The sequence below is a fragment of the Petaurus breviceps genome, unplaced genomic scaffold (assembly GCF_028583685.1).
Source record: "Petaurus breviceps papuanus isolate PSGF00001 unplaced genomic scaffold, PetGlider_PUasm1.0 90763, whole genome shotgun sequence".
Lineage (NCBI taxonomy): Eukaryota > Metazoa > Chordata > Mammalia > Diprotodontia > Petauridae > Petaurus > Petaurus breviceps.
This window is the reverse complement of record NW_027187340.1, coordinates 5,312,677-5,330,162: the sequence shown is the minus strand read 5'-3', so window position 1 is coordinate 5,330,162 and position 17,486 is coordinate 5,312,677. Positions and strand designations below refer to the sequence as shown.

The 17,486-nt window shown below is 39.1% G+C and overlaps 1 long non-coding RNA gene across 3 annotated transcripts in view; it reads left to right on the top strand.

The window, feature by feature from the left end:
* LOC138146600 (uncharacterized) overlaps positions 1-17,486 on the top strand; it is a 266,472-nt gene that overhangs the window by 233,240 nt on the left and 15,746 nt on the right. For all 3 annotated transcript variants that reach the window (XR_011164538.1, XR_011164537.1, XR_011164536.1), the window contains 2 exons: positions 3,751-3,787; positions 10,199-10,276. This is a non-coding gene — a long non-coding RNA (uncharacterized lncRNA). The remainder of the gene's footprint in view (positions 1-3,750; positions 3,788-10,198; positions 10,277-17,486) is intronic.

Genomic DNA, 17,486 nt, shown 5'->3' with positions numbered 1-17,486 from the left:
CCACCTTATTTGAAAAAACAAAAAAGCCAATTCCTTGTAACAAATATGTAGCCAAGCAAAACAAATTCCCTAATTGACCACGTTCAAGTAAGATATTTCCCATTCTGTACCCTGAGTCCACCACCTCTTTGTCAGGAAGTGGATAGCACACATTATCAGCAATCATCTGGAATTATGGATGATCACTGTGTTAATCAGAATTCTTACAGCTTTCAAAGTGATTTGTTTTTGTAGTGCCTCTGTTGTATGAATTGTTCTCATTTCATTCTTCATCAGTAAATAAAAATCTTTAGAATTGTTTGTTTTTGTAAAATTGATGTTATAGTTTAAATTGTTCTTCTGATTCTGCTCACTTCACTCTACATCAGTTTATAGAAACTTTTCTATGTCTTTCTAAAATAATCTATTTCCTCCTTTCTTACAGCATAGTAATATTCCATCATATTCATAGACTAGAATTTATTCAGCCTTCCCTAGTTGATGAGATCCTACCAGTTTCCAGGGTTGTTTTCTTTTTGGCCAGAACCAAAATATATTTCAATATTTGTACATATGTTAAATAAAATGTTTATAATTTAATACAATGACTATTTTAAGGAAATATGACAATTATTATATACAACTATAGGAAAACTGTCATCTACTCTTATCTCGTTCTTTCTTTCATTTGCAAATTTTTACTTTTCTTGCCTTTCACAGTGTCTACTGAGCCAAATCCTAACATTTTCAGTGAGCTACCATCTTGACTCTCCTCTGTGGCCGTGCTGAGAATTAGACATCAGACTGATGCATGATTAGTGGGATACCTTTTTATTGGTCTGATGCATTTCTTCCAATCATCAGAAAGTTGTTGAACTTCATTTTTATAGCCAGCAATTTTATCACCTACACAAGCTATGTTTTCACAGATTCTTGAACAATTTCATTTTTGCCCCTTTCTGCCTCCTTCCTCTCCCTTTCTCTGTCACTTCTCACTTTTGTTTTTTTACTTTTAATTTAGTTGGCTCTCATCAAAGCCAAATGTGTTATATTACTGGTGCTATGTTCTTAATTCCAACTTTTCTCTTCTTGAGTGAACATCAACTTTTTTTTTTTGACAGTTTTCCTTTGTGCTTCCAAAACTCCTGCAGGATCTGTGTTATCTAGAAAACTGACATTTCAGAAGTCAGCCCTGTGCCCTTGGAAAGAGAGTTTGATGCATGTAAATGGCTTGTGGTTGTGATGCAAACTTTCCTGGAAGCTCCATAAGCAGAAGTATATGCTTTTCCAGTCTTTTAAGAGGACCTCCTAGCTAACTCTGACGCATTCTAGAAGCTCAGTGACAAGGTGAATAAATTTGCATTCTGCCTTGAACTCTGAGCATCTCATTTAGGAGACAGCACAATTAATAGATCATGGGCAATTCCTGCAGAAGGCACTATCGTCATAATATAGCAGTGATGTTCATTTTGTGGTGGGGACCTGACATTAGAGATTTAAAGGACGTCTGTCATTTCACCATTCACATGACTACTAGGGCAAGCCAATCAATCTCCCAGGGGAGCAGCCTCTACTGTGTTCTGATGAATTCTCTAGAAGAGTAACATTACTTTCACCATTTTTTTTTTCAAACTTGACTTTACAAATCTCCTGCCAATAAAAACTAACAAGAATAACTATGTTGAAATAGTCTTCCTGTGGTAGCACTATCTAAATATAACAAATGAAAGAGATTTGATGCATAGCTTATGCATACTCTTGTATAGTTGTGAGTGAGAGATTTACCATTAGGTATAAGATATTTACATCCGTTCATCAAAATATGACTCCCCTTTGCAGTCTTCTAAAGCTATCCCTGTAATATACATTATTATGGTAATTTAAAAAGGAACCTAGTGTAGAAAAAGAACATGATAAATGCATATCATCTTACTCTTTATGGCTCTAGTAAATTTCATACCTTAGGCAAGACCGAATACATTTGGAGTTTCTCATGCAACAATCATTCTGGAAATGAGTCAGTCAACAGGCTTTTCCTTACTCATTATTATTTAGCCTAAAGATCTGAAGAATCTGTTTTTATTCTGTTATCAATTTATTTCTAAGAAATGCCATTGCCTTTACCTACTAGGATGAGCACTTCTTTTCTTTCTATTTATAATGCTTGTAAAACTAGATGCTTTCCCCTCACTCTCTTCAGTTATTTCTAGGGCTGAACATTTTATTTTCTGTGGGATGCTTTCATCTATAAATTAGTATACCAGATATTTCTGGCATAGCAGCTGAGCCTCTGATAAAGTATTTTTCTGCAAATCAGGAGATCAGTAAGATCTTTCATGGTTTTTTTTTTTTTTATTTGCTAAGCACTAAATCCTTTCGTCTAAAACAGGGAAAAAATAACTAGGAAGGCGTTTGTTGAATTACACAAAGGGCATATGGTTTAGACCTTTGCTGGAGCACGGACTGCAGTTTAGCTGTCTAGGCACTATCATTCCCCTCAAAGGTGAAATGATTTAGAGGCCTAGGGAAACTTAATTTTTCTTGATCACCATGTGCAACCTGGAATTTTAATGGCAGGCATAATTAATTCTTCTGATGTTAATCATCAGGGCTGGGCTCCACAATTATCAGCCTAGTGCAGCTGGGGCATGGTGCAGACATGAAAAATTAGGAAAATGAATCAGTAATAGGGTGGCAGATTTAATCTGCATCATGAAAACAAAGTTAAAAAGAGGAAGATCGAGAGAATTTCAGCTGAAGCTTTTGTGCCAATGAGCAGTGACAGAACTGAAAAATGTTGCCGATGTCCAAAGTGATTGGTAATTACCAAGCCATTGAATTTTTTATTGTCAATTTATCATTGCGCCAGAGGTTAAATTTAACATCTTCTTCTAAAGCCATCACTCTAAGAGGAAGGCTCGCTGGGTGTCACGTGGCCCAGAGTCAGTGAAAGGTTAATCAGGTATTTCTTTAGTTTGCATGTGCTTCCAAATCACTGCTTCCTTCGCGTCTTTCAGTGCCTTTCAGTGAGGGGCATCCACGCCACAGGGTATTTTCTGCTTTTTCACATTGTCTGTGATTTTCAGATAAATATTAGATTCCATTCTTCCACAAGCAGACTCCCTTCTTGGATTCCTTCATCTTTTAAGGTAGACTATAGGACTCATTCCCGGCTGCCGCGCCCTCCTCTCCCTCCGCCCCACGCCCCCCCCCCCCCCCCCATTCTTCCGTCAGATTGGCATTTTCTAAGAAGGCTGGTGCAAGGGAAGAAGAATTATTTCCCAAGTAAGAAAAATCCCATCATTTCAAGCCCTGGGGACACCTCATTAAGGTGCAGCTGAGATAGGGCCCCATCACATCTACCAAAGTCTCTTCTTTGTTTTATAAAATGCTATTTTTGTGGTGGATGGTCATACAGAAAGGAAAGAAAGAGGCTTCTTATTTAAAAAAAAAATTAAATTTCTACCGTTATACTTGTAGAGGGTCAGATTTTGCTTTCTTCATAATGAATCTTTTGATTAGTGAGGTCGTTATTTGAGGGAAAACAAACAAAAACAAAACCTGGTTTAAAGCCAAGAGGCTATTTAACGACCAAATACTGAACATCTTTTTCTTAATGAATGGTACACAATAGGTGGATTTTTTTAAAAAGGGAAGATATAACATCCCCAAACCGTCTAAAATATTTCAATAGATAAAGCCAGGATCTGTAGACACTGAGACTCCACATGTAAATGCTCATTTCTCTGGTCTTTTTTTTTTTTTTTTTAGGTGCTGCCGCCTAATATATCCTTTGCCCAGTCTTAAAGTAAGTCACCTGTTAATCTGAGGTTATTGTTGTTTGGGAAAGGTGCTCCCACATATTTGCACACTCTGTGTATTTGGGAATACAGTCTGGGCTCTTATTAAGGGAATGGTATGCATTTTCTATAAATTAAAAATGGAAATGGCCTTTCAGGGAGACTCAGTGGAGAAATCAATGCGTGCATTAATTACTGCAATTCATTACCCAAATAAAAATGGGCTCAACCTTTCACTGGGATACAAGTTTAGGGACGGAAGATGTTTGAGAAAGACAAAGGCTTGTGATCCTGGTCATGTTAATCTGCAGATCAGAGACTATGTGAATCCATTGCTGGTGGAAATTCCTCAGGGGATATTCTAGCTGGGATCAATCCCAAGTATACAGGCAGTGAATTATTACCGCTGAATACAAAAGCTGATCACATGACTGTCACCTACCAGCAGTGGCAGGAGTCCTTCTCCAGACCAGGCTTCGTAAGACCTTGCCTTTCTGATCCCTCACTTTTCTATAATTAAATTTGAACCATAAAAGCCATACCTGTCCAATAACCTCCAGTTGCCCTCATAAACAAAACGGGCTCTTCCAAACCTATAGCGACTGTTTGCCATTCGGACGAAATGCAGGAAAATGTCTTTCTTTTCTTTTTCTTTCTTTCTGTCTTTTTGTTGTTGTTGAAAGCCTGAGGCGTTCCCTTTCTCTGTTTCCATGTTCCATACACTGTCCCTCCTTTCCCCTTTTGGAATTTCAACAGGAGACTGGAAAATATGCCACAAATTAAAATATACAGAAAAGATACAATGATTTATTGAAAAGATTCCCCACTCTTCTCCTGAATTAGTAACCTGTCCTTTTCCAGAGAAGAGGGAAGAAAGTGCAGTGGAGGAATGTAATATTTCTAACAGCATTTGGATGGCTTTCTTGATCATGTTTTATGGCTGGGGGATAAATTACTAAGTGAAGGTTTCTGTTCAAACCCTCTGTGTATTTAGGATGATTTGAATCCTTCTCTATTTTGCACAATAGCCATTTGCCAGAGCTAGGGCTTAATGTAAGTATCAGCAGCTTGTAGCCTAACACATATCAGCCAGTTCCTTTCTGCCATTGGAACACTGGGCTATTTTAATTGGATTCTGTCCCAAACTGCAACTAATTAAGAATCAATTCAGGACCATTAGTAAGTGGGACTAGCTAGCCAGTGTTGCATATTTCAAAAGAGTTAGTTTTAATGAGAGGAGTTCCTGGATTGGGGGTAGGGGGTGGGGAGTGGAGTATGGGGAAAGAAACATTAAAGATAGTGTAGGGACCCTCTTCATTGAAAGCTCACAACTAATGGAACATAGAAAGATGCTGAACTTGTAGTCTTCTCTAATTGATCTACTGACTGTTCCTAAAGAAACTCTACAAAAAACGAATGCAGGTATTTACTGTGCATTAGTGGTTCAATTGCAATTTATAAACATTAGGGATTGTTGCATTCTGGGGGCGATCTTTCCCTTCATCAGAGAAACATATGCTATCTCTTTTCAGAGATATTAACCTTAGAACTGTCAAGCCATGTTCTCTTCTCTGGGCTTTGTACTCCTGCAACATCTGTTTATCCATACTGCATTGCCTGCAGATGGTATTTTTAATTTGTTAAAGGGTTAGAGATGCCATGTTTCTGACAGCTGTAGTTTGGTCCCTTTACCACAAAGAAAAACTTTGCAAGAACTCAGTGCTTTGGGGGAGTAATTTGATGCACATTTCTTCATTAGTTCCATTTATTCTTTCTCTGATCCTAATATCACATACTCCATAATTGTGAATTGTACTCACGTTGTTGTTTTTCTTCAGGGGATGAAGGCAGAAAGTTAGCGTACAGTTAACCTTCTTTGAATGTTGCATTATGAATATATGTGCACTTACAATGGGTAGCCGAATATTTAATCATTAGAGAGGAGAGGCAATAAATCAAATGTCTGAACTTGGATGCATTATCTGAGAGTGTTGATTTCAGCCTTAACCTTCCCCATGGACTTCTGTCGTGAGAAATTACTTGGATCAAGTTTCTTCATTTGAGGCAATTCAAACACAACTGCAAGGCTACTGTGACTGTTCAAAAACCCCCAAAACAAAAGAAAAACAAAAAGCACAACAAGTAACAAATAAGATTGTTTGTTTCTAGCAGCGAAAGGAAATATTATTCAATGGAAAGTAAATTGTCTGAAGTTAAGATTTGATATATGGTGTAGACAGTTTATGGAGTGGAAATGGAAAAAGTAAATTTACCTAGGATGTTGTTTTAAGAGATTCCTTTGGACGTGCTAGAATGAGAAAGGGGAATCTTGCCTGTTGGGTGTTTTTTCTTTCTTTTATGCCATAAATGACATTAGAACAGAGCTGATCTACTGTTATTAATGTCTGCATTCATATTATGGTATGACTGAGACTCTAACCACTTTGAGTTATTTGGGAGCAGTACCCCTTTCAGGGAGGACTGGGTCTCATCTAGAAGCTTCTTTTTCCCCCCTCTCCTTACCCAATAAAGGTGGGGCCATCAATGCATAATTCCTGTATTTAGCATGCATGTCTTAACAACGACTGACCTGAAGAATAACTATCAAAAAACATTATTTCTTAAGTGCTTATTTGTCAGTGACTTCACAGAACCATAGAAATTTGGGAGCTGGAAGGGATGTCACTGGTCATCTGATCCAGCCCACACCTGAGTGAGAATCAGCTCCACACCATTCTGACAGGCCTTTCCTTGAAAGCATCCCCTTTGGGGAAACTCTGTGGCCTCTCAAGAGAGCCCATCTATTTTTTGGATAGTTCTGATTGTTAGGAAATTTTTCCTTGCAGGAAGTTTAAATTAACCTCTTTCAGCTTCCATCTGTTGGTCCTGGTTCTGTCCTCTGGAGCTAAGCAGGGCAAGTCCAATCCCACTTCTCTTTAGAGCCTCTAAAGGTGCTTGAAGGGAGTCATTGGGTGTGCTGGTACACATCCAGTAAGAGACTCTCTGAAAAGAAAACTGTATTCACAACACACTTTTAAGTTTAAACTGCATTCTTAGCATTTTCTCCATCATTTTTAAAAGCCCAGAGAGTTAACAAAACAATTCAACCCATGATCTATAGCATTTGTTCTTTCAGAGTTTTTTTGGGAGGAGAGGCAATCAGGGTTGAGTGATTTGCCCAGGGTCACACAGCTAAGTGTCTGAGGCTAGATTTGAACTCAGGTCCTGCAGGGTTGGTACTCTAGCCATTGTGCCACCTAGCTGCCTCAACACACTGACAATTTAATAAGGTGGTTGGAGCTGACTCCAACATCCCTGACATCCCTGGATTCCAACTGTTTCCTCTTTGCTAGCTAGTACCCCCAATTCCTTTGGCTAAGCCTCATTTGGCATGAATTTAATTAAGCTCCTTTAATCATGGTAATATTCCTCAGGACTCTCTCTAGCTTATCAGTGTCCTTCCTAGAGATCAGGCATTGGTGGTGCTCAGAGAATGGTACACATTAATTTCGATATGGCCTGGCTAAGGGACACGCAGCAGGTACAATGTGACTCTCAGCTCTGGATTCCAGGATGTCATGTTTTCATGAAGTCTCAGACTACATTAACTTTTGGCAGCTAGGTGGTGCAGGGGTGCTGGGCATAGAGTTAGGAAGACCTGAGTTCAAATTTGGCCTCATATACTTACTGACCCTAAGCAAGTTACTTAACCCTGTTTATCTCAGTTTCATCATCTGTAACTGGAGAAGGAAACTGAAAACCACTCTACTGTTTTTGCCTAAAAAACCCAAAAGAGTTGGACATGACTGAGCAACCACATGAGTTACACTCAAACACTCAGATAAAAATAAAAAAAACGACTATCTAGGCATATGGCCCCCATTTTAAGATTATGAAGCTGATTTTTTTGAACCCAAGTATAAGATTTTATATTTTTCCATATTAAATTTAATCTTACTAGATTTAATTCAGGTTCTAGCCTGGAGATGTCAAACTTCCTGTCCATGGGCCAAAATGCAACATTCTCATGCAGCCAGAATCAGATTAAATGTAATTGGGAAATAGATAACAAGATAATTAAAAATACAACAAAACACAGATAATGTTACTATGTGGTTTTCTAAATCAATATGTGCTCATAGGGATCCTTATGTATGGTTTAGTGGCATCCATTTCTATTTGAGTTTGACATCACTGATCTAGCTCAAGAATAGTTTTTTAGAATTCTGATTCTGTTATTAGTATGTCAGCCCTCCAGGCTTCATGTTATCTGCAAATTTGATAAGCATGTCATTCATCTTTTTAGCCAAATCACTGATAAAAATCCAAATGGCTCTGGGCCATTTGGAAGGCTTTGAAAAGATTTAGTAGAGATAGATGTAGTCTGTTCTCTCGGGGTTTGCAATCTAAGGCAGCTAACACTGACATAGATCATCACATCAAAGATAGAGTCAGAGAACCACTGTCTAAACCACAGACTTCAAGATTAAGTCAAATACTTGCATTATGTACCTCCATGGGCAAACACTTTTAACGTGGAGAGTGTGAGTTATGGTGACTTGGGGAGAAATCATCACTTTCATTATAGATAATTGAAAAAGTTTGGGGAGGAGTATGGCCTTTGAACTCTAGAAAGGACACATCACTTGGTGAATCTGGGCACAGGCTATGGCATGAAAGAAAGACAGCCCTCTCCCATTAAAAAAATCGTCAGTGACAACAACCTTCTGTCCCCAAACCCAGTGGTACCAGTGGTTACATTTTTTTCATGTGATGATTTTGCTTAACATAGAGGGAAGGAACAAATAGTGTGCCTAATGACACAGTGTTTGTAAAAGAATGCTGGATTAGGGATACTCTATGTGTGTGTGTGTGTGTGTGTGTGTGTGTGTGTGTGTGTGTGTGTGTGTGTGTGTCTAATAGCAAGCACCCTAGCAACACCCAGGATGCCCTGCTAGCACAGATTCTTTGATCTGCTTTGCTAATGGAAAGGCAACTTTTATTTTTATTTTTTGCCTTTTGGAGGGCAATTGGGGTTAAGTAACTTGCTCAAGGTTACATGGCTAGGTTATGTGTGTGTGTGTGTGTGTGTGTGTGTGTGTGTGTGTATTAAGTGTCTGAGGCTGGATCCGAACCCAGGTCCTCCTGACTCTGGGGCCTTTACTCACTGCACCACCTAGCTGCCCCTGGAAAGACAACTTTTAAAGGGGTCCACAATCTTACTTTAATTATAGAAGAGTAGAAAATACAAGCAGAGAAATTAGCACAGAGATTCAGCAGACAGGGCTCCTACAGTCTGAACAAAATAATACAACCACCTACATACACCGCTGGATCAGGAAAGCACAAACCTCTGAGTAGTTGGGAGGGCTTTTAACAAACAACTACTCAGAGTCCTGTCCAGGGAATCAAAAGGTCCTCCTCATAAGCAAGCCCCCAAAGTAAAATATCAGCATCCCAATATATATAGTTTTCAACTAATGGTTCAGAGCCTAATTAGCTTAGTACCAAAAGGTGTGAAAGCCTTCCCCTAAGCAAGCCTCCCCCTAAGCAAGCTCCTCCTTAGGCAACTTCGTTCTCCAATGGGCTCTATGTGACTCAGGTTGTGTCAGCTGTGAAAGCAGCAAGACATTCACGATTGAAATACCTGTGTACCTTTAGAACATGGCTCCTGTTCCAAGGGGAAAAGGGGGCACATGTGGTCACATAGGTCTGTTAATGGACAGGGAAGATCTTCCTATTCCGTTAACATTACAGTGTCTTTGTGGCAGAGCATGGACAAGGACAGATGACCTAAAGAAGTAAAGGAGTATGGCAGCAAACAAATTGAACAGGGGTATCTTCAAGTCCTCTAACTTCATGTCTTGAAACTCAGGGTGACTTTCAACCATCTGAAAACTCTAGGGTGTTTCCTATCTCTTGCAATGAATAGCAGCTGTCTGTACTCTTACTAATGCTCTTTAGTTGGGAAGAAGCAGCACAGGGGCTGCCATTTGCTTTTAGAAGTATCTTGTTTTTAGTTCCTGCCTTGTGGGCTTATGGGATTTAAATGTGGAAAGAATGAGCACCAAGAGACTTGTCCCCTTACATCAGGCTGTACTTGGCTGCCTACAGTGTCCAGCCCCAGATTCAAGTAGAGAAGCATTATCCAAGTCCATTGACTCTTCAACCCCAGATTTCTATATGATCTTCCTTGTTTATTGCTGCCGCCGCCACCACCACCACCACCATCACCATCATCATCATCACCACCACCACCACCACCACCACCACCACCATCATCACCACCACCACCACCACCATCACCACCACCACCACTACCACCATCATCATCACCACCACCTCCAACATCATGATCATCATAGTAAGAGCTGGAAGGAATCTTAGGTGTTATCTAATCTAACCTCTTCATTTTACAGAACAGGAAACTGAGAACAGGAGAGGCTGAATGAGTTGCCACACAGAGAGTAAATGACAGAGCTGGAATCCGAACCCAGGTACTTTGAATCCAGATCCAATATATGCTGTACCATGCTGACTCATCAATTTGCTCATCAAACATTTATCTTGTCTTTTTTTACATGTAGTACACTGTGACCAGGGACTGGTAGGGGTACAGAAATAATCAAAACACAGTTCCTGACTTTAGGTGCTTAGTAGGGGAAATAGAAGGTGAGGAGTGGAAATAAAGTCAGTTAGGTGGAGCAGTGGATAGAGTACAGGGCCTAGAGTCAGGAAGACTTAAATTCAAATCTGGCCTCAGACACTTACTAGTTATATGACCCTGAGCAAGTCACTTAACCCTGTTTGCCTCAGTTTCCTCATCTGTAAAATGAGTTGGAGAAGGAAATAGCAAACCACTCCAGTATCTCTGCCAAGGAAACCCCAGATGGGGTCACGAGGAGTCAGACAGGACTGAAACAACTGAGTAACAACAAAGGACAAATAAGGCAAGTAATAGTCATCAATAATAATAAATAACTAGCATTTATATTCCATTTTAAAGTTTGCAAAGCACTTTACATGCCATCTCATTTGATCACCACAGCAAGCATGTGAGGCAGGTGCTAGAAAAATAGATATGAGTTTTAATAAAAGTTCATTGGAGGAGAATAAAGTGCTCTTGGGTCAGAATATCTCACAAGGCAGTGGTTTCCAAACTGTCTTCTAAGGACCACATGGGGCAATGGTGGGAATGGTGGACCAGTAGTCAGATCATCTGGCTTCAGGTCCTAGCTCGATGGCTTCCTGCCCTTGGGTCCCCTGGTCATCAATGGCTTCCTACCCTTGGGTTCTCTGGTCATCGATCACCTAACCTCCCTGGGCCTTACCTTCTTTATAAGTACAAGGAGGGGCTGGCATTCGATACACCTGTGATCTCTTCCAGCTCTACATCAATCAACCTCATATTCAGTACATTATGAAGAGGGGTCTGGAGAGAACATTTTGATGCTAATGATATTTCTTGTTTTAAACTACTAAATATGAAATTATACAGATATCAGAAATACTTATATGTATAATTGTGAGGGGACATGAAGAGGACTTTAATTTCTTGTATTTCAATACTTCTTCCAGCCCCAAATATCCTGAGGACGAGCATTTATAGGTTCTGCCAAAAGGTCAAAGATGTTCTGTGGTCACATTTGGGGAAACATTATTATAGGCAGATTTTGAAAAGAAGGGGTAGGGAGGCAAAGAGAATGCCCATTTATGTGGCATTATGCTAAACATTTGACAAATATTATGGCTCGTATTAGGCACTTGATAAATGTTGATTGATTATTATTTCATTTGATTCTCAAAACAACTATGGGTAGTAGGTACTATTATTGTCTTCATTTTATAATTGAGGAAACTAGGGTTGAGCAATTTGCCCAGGGTCACACAGCTAATAAGTATCTGAGGCTGGATCTGAACTCAGGTCTTCTGACTTCAGGCTCAAGACTACCTAGCTGCCTCAAGAACACAGGTGCTCTGAACAGCCAAGGCAAATTCCATGCCAAGGTCTAGAACTTTTACAGACAGATGAGATGACATTTTCATTTGGCTTTTTAGTTGGGAGTGAAGGGGTGAGACAGGCCTAGAGAAAAAGAGTATAGCAGCATATCACCTATTTGCTTATAAAAAGATGTGATCCTTTAAGAGGGGAGGCAGGATCCCACCAGTTTTGAACTATGGCAGCTACAAAGCAGACTGGGTGCATTTCTTGACACGCTAGATCCATGATGTACATCAGGCAGGGGTTCCATGGGTGCAAAAGTGTGACAAATGCTTTATTTGCTCACTTGTCCCTGGAAGAATCCAAATCTAGCTGGTATGCAGAGAAGGGATTTATATCAGTCAGCTCCTTCAAGAAGAGAGGCTTAGCATCCCAGAGAACAGAGAAAGAGAGAAAACCCATAAGCATTCTGGGAAATTATGTCAGTGAATCAAGTTTCTCTCCAGGAAAGAGAGGATTCAGGAAGGTTTGGCTCCTCCATCCCAGCCTCAAGGTCGCTCAGATTACGAGTCCTTTCCAAGTACAAAGAAGACCTAGTGTTTGTATATTACTGCACCCCTGAAATCAAGCTGGGACAAGTTAATTAAGGCATTCAGCTTAAACTTCTCCATCAGCTGAAAAAGAATATTTCTTTCTTTTTTCTTTTCTTCCTCTTCTTCTTGCCATCTAAATATAGGGATTCCCCATGGCTCTGTTGTCTAATGGGGTAGGACCAATCCCTGCCCTTCAGGATAGGCTATTTTTTCCTTAAAAAGTATTTAAATGACCTTAGAGACTTAATTGGATCAAGGGACTAAGGTCTGGCGTTCTGACATAGCTTCCTGGTTACCTGAATAAAAAAAGTTAACCCAAGAGGAGGCCTAGCTTGACCTCCCACTTGGTACAGTCCTTCTCTCTGGAAATTACTTTGAATTTATATGTGTTCCTATTGTTTCCTTTTCCCTCTACTTCTCATTTCTCTATGGAATGGAAGCTTCCTGAGACGGGGACTATTTATTTTTTATATTTCCAGTGCCCAATACAGTGCCTGGTGTAGATTAGGCATTTGATAAATGTTTGCTGAATGCATGGATTGAATAAATACGTTCTTGTGATGAGGCAAAAGAGTGGTTTAGTACAAAACTCTATGTTTGGAACCTCTGGAAAACTACTTATCACAACTTGGAAATTGAATTTGGTGCCTGGTCAGTACCATCATCCAGACTGGTGGGAGGTATTTCCTTAAGAAACTTGGCAATGGGATCTGGCACAGAACATACAAACACACATGCATGTGCACATACATACACACACATTCCTTTCTACCCTAAGCCTGGTGGGGAGACCTATGGCTGAGGGGAATCTCAATTTTAAATCTTAAAAAAAAGTCTCTTAAACGAATATTTTCTTAAAAAACACATGCACACACAGAGCAGTAAACCAACAATCCTCAGAACCCAATCAAATTCATGCATGAAAAATTCCATTAAAATAACATTAAAAATCCACTCTAATCCAACAGGAGCCGGGGGACTTGGAGCTAGCCTGACACTCCTGTTCCTAATCGTTAAATTTTTATTGATAAACTTTACAACAATAATCTGTTATTTAGTTCACCGCATTTACACCCCAATAAATCCCATTCCACTGTCAATTTTCCCCAATGTCCAAATAAAAAAGGAAAAAGAACAAAAACCTCCATGCTTTCTCTTTCTCCTGGAAGAATACTGGAGCAAGTGCTAAGTCGTTATGGCGATTCACCTGATAATTAATCCTGCTTAAATTTGCAATCTCATTTAAAAAAAAAAAACACAACATAACCACATGCCAAGTTGCTTTAGTGAAAAAAAAATTGTCTTTCTCAAACTTACCAATTTCAGGCCACAAACAAGACAAACACCCTTGTGTAGGCCAAATCATGTGATATTTATTGCTAGATGTATTTCTGGTTGCTGCTCCTACTGAGTTGGTCAGATTGATCTGGATTTCACTTGGATTTAGTTCTGGAATGCTTGAATCCAGGATCTTGTCCAATTTATAGATATTATCTTCTTCCTTCTCCAATCTCTTGACCATTTCTTTGCTTACCTGAATCTCACAGAACCACTGAATCTTAATGTTGAAAAGTACCTTAAAAATCATCTAACTCAGTGTCTATCAATGGGTGAGAGAAATTTATATTCCTATAGTCAATTTTTATTCACTGTTATGATATCTGGTCAATACTTGCTTGGGATGAGTAGATGGTACAGGGAATAGAGTACGGGGCTTGGAATCAGGAAGATTCATCTTCCTGAATTCAAATCCAGCCTCAGACACTTATTAGCTGTGTGACCCTGGACAAGTGACTTACCCTTGTTTGCCTCAGTTTCTTCCTCTGTAAAATGAGATGGAGAAGGAAACAGCAAATCGCTCCAGTATCTTTGCCAGAAAAACCTCAAATGGGATTGTGGAGAGCTGTGTACAACAGAACAACAACAAATAAATCTGGTGAGAAATTTAAAGTGTAGAGAAGATATTAGTTCAATGATAAAAGGAGACTTCAGAATTATCAATAATCCATCAAATGCAAACTGGGCATTTAAAGATCTTTACAATGTGATTCTAATCTAAACTTCCTAGGCTTATTTAATATTACTACTATTCATATGCTCTATGGTCCAGCAATACTGGACTACTTGCTATTCCTTGAACTTTGCATTCCATTTCCCACTTCTGTGACTTTTCATGGGCTACCTGGGACCTGGCGTGCACCGACTTTTAGAATCCCAAACTTACTTCAAGGTCCAGGTTATGTGTCGCCTCCTAAAAAAACCCTACTTGATCTCCCTAGTTATTAGTGCTGATCTTCAAGTTATCATTTGAATGCTTGTTCATTTACACATCGTCTTCCTCAGGTGGAAAATAAACTCCTTGAGATTAGGAACTTTTTTTTTCCTTTTATAAACTTTTCACGTAGCAGCTACTTTATGAACATTTGTTGGATTGGATTGAATTGTAGCTCTATCCCCAAAAGTGTCTCCTCCAACAATCCCTCCCTGATTAATTGGAAGAGAGATTGTGTTTTATACTTGATGTTCAACTCTTTCTTTGCTAATCATCCAGTTAATTGCAAATTAACCTTCATATAACATACATATGTAACTATATGTGTACCTCATTTTGCAGAACAGATATATATACCCATGTTGCATGTAAATAGGCTTTTATAAAGCATATTTTAAATTCCCTGAGAGAAATTATTATTTAGAATAAAGTTTATTCAGAACATACCCATTTGTTCAACAAATTTTTGTTGTTGTTGATCACTCTCTATATAAAACAATGTCAAAATCCAATAATTCCTTTTGCAAAGTAAAGAATCCTTATGTAGTGTGAACAACCAATTTCTAATCTATACATGGTAAATTTGAATTTTCAAAAATTTGAAATTCCAGAATTCTCTCCATGTTGCTCTGTCATTATGAATCATGGAACATCATGGTCTTAGAATAGTCAAAATTTACATATGCCTCTAAAGGATCATAGATTTATAGTTGGAAGAGATCTTAGTGGCCATTTAATTCAAACCCTTTGCTTAGGAAACAGGCTAGTTTAAGTGATGTCCAGAATCACATAGGTATTAAGTGGTAGACCTGGGATTCAAACCAGGGTCTTTCAACTCCAAATCCATTGGTCTTTAGGCTATACCATGATGCCTTATGGAGCTTAAACATGTTACCAATGAGGACTTTTTTACACAAGAGGGGGGTGGGTCATGTAAAGAGAGCTAAAGATTATATGAATTATCCAAGTACTATAGGGACTCTCTCAAGATAGTACTACAATAATAGAAAGATCTCCAGTGAGTTGTGTCGATCCTCTTTAGAGAATCTTTGGAATGATATCATTAAGAGTTACATAGGATGAGAAGACGTAAAGAAGTTACAACAAACACTCATAGAGGGAATACTAAGTATTGAGATCATAGAAATTTAGACACATCAGGACAATGAAGGTAAGTTATTCTAAACTCTACCTAAAGGATGTATTCTTGAAAACTAACAGTCCAGTCTGCTCAAAGACTTCTTGTAACAAAGAGCTCACTGTCAACTGGAGCAGCCCATTCCATAGTGTTTTGGGGTGAATCTAATGTTGAATTGAAGTCTGTCTCCAGAGGAGAAAGTGAGGCTGGTGACGTTGCACAGCCCTCCCTCACTTAAATCCAATTAACAAAAGTCATGGCATCACCTCCCTAATGTCATGGTCCTCTTTGAGAACAAAGGATAAACAATAACAGCAACAAACAAGCATCCCTGTAATTTCTACCTTGTTCTGCTCCTTGGGGTCATAGAGAATAAATATAATCTTCCATTAATTGCCTCTTCAAAGACTTGAAGAAAGTGATGTCTTTCCTTAGAACTCTTTTCTCTGAGTTAAATATACTTAGTGCCTCCAATTGCTTATGGTATAGCTTCTTAAAGGATGGGAAAATTATGCTTTATTTGAAAGTTTTGTGCATATGCCCACTTTTTTCTTGTCAGTATATTTTTCTATACACAATTACACTGAGGTCTTGAGGTCATGATATGGCACCTCACGCAATGTGGTATGTATACATATAGACCCTTCAAGGGGACCTAATGCTTACTGAAAGCCACTAGTGTTTCCCCTCCCCATACATTCCCTCACCTACCTCCTTGATCAATATCATTCACCACCTTGGGTCAAGCTTTCATCACCTCTTTTCCATACTGCTATAATAGCCTCCTCATTGGCCTCCTTCCTCCTAGACTCCATCTTCAATCCAAACAACTGCCTATATAAACATTTGTTATTATTGTTGTTGAGTTGTTTCAGTTTGTGTGACTCTTTGCGACCCCATTTGGGTTTTTTTGGCAAAGATATTGGAGTGGTTTGCCATTCCTTGTCCAGCTCATTTCTTAGATGATTTGTCTTCCCATTCAAAATAGTGATTCTTCTCTTTTTCTTCCCTTGAAGAGAGTATGTATTAGTAGTAATGCTATGACAAACTCCTTGGATTAGAACTATTTGGTGGGTCAAGGCAAGACCCCACTTTTGGCATTCTGTTTCCTCATGGGGCCACATGTTCTTGACTTTATGATGTGATTAAAAAAAGGCACCCCTCACAACTATCCCCTTTTCTCCACTCATGGAGACTATGCTAGGTCAGTCAGGCCTTCCTTCTCTTTCATCTTGACTTTTTCGATAGCCTTTCAGTCCCACTTCCTCTTGTCCATCTTCTCCAATCTGTCCTCTGTATAGCTACCAAATCAATATTTTTTAAAAACCAGTCTGACCATGCCACTCCTCTGCTCAAGAAGCTTTTTTGGTCCCCCATTATTTCTAGGAAAAAGACATATTCCTCTCTTCAGCATTTAAAGTCTTTTTTCTCTGGTCCCAACCTATATTTCTGGGTTAATTATACATTACTCCACCATCATGCTCTGGTGTATATTCCAACCCATCTGTCTCAACTCCATATACATGGATCTCCCGTCTTTGTCTTTACCCAGGTTGTCCCCCATGTCTGGAGCATGCCCTCCTTTCTCATATATGCCTCTTGGGATCCCTAGTTTCCTTCAAGGTTCAAATCAAGACTCATACAAACAGGCTTTTTCTAATCACCCCTCTCCCCAAGTTATTGGTGTTCTTTGTATCATCCCTGAAATTACTATGAATTTTGTATATATGTATATATATATATGCACACACATAGGTAGATA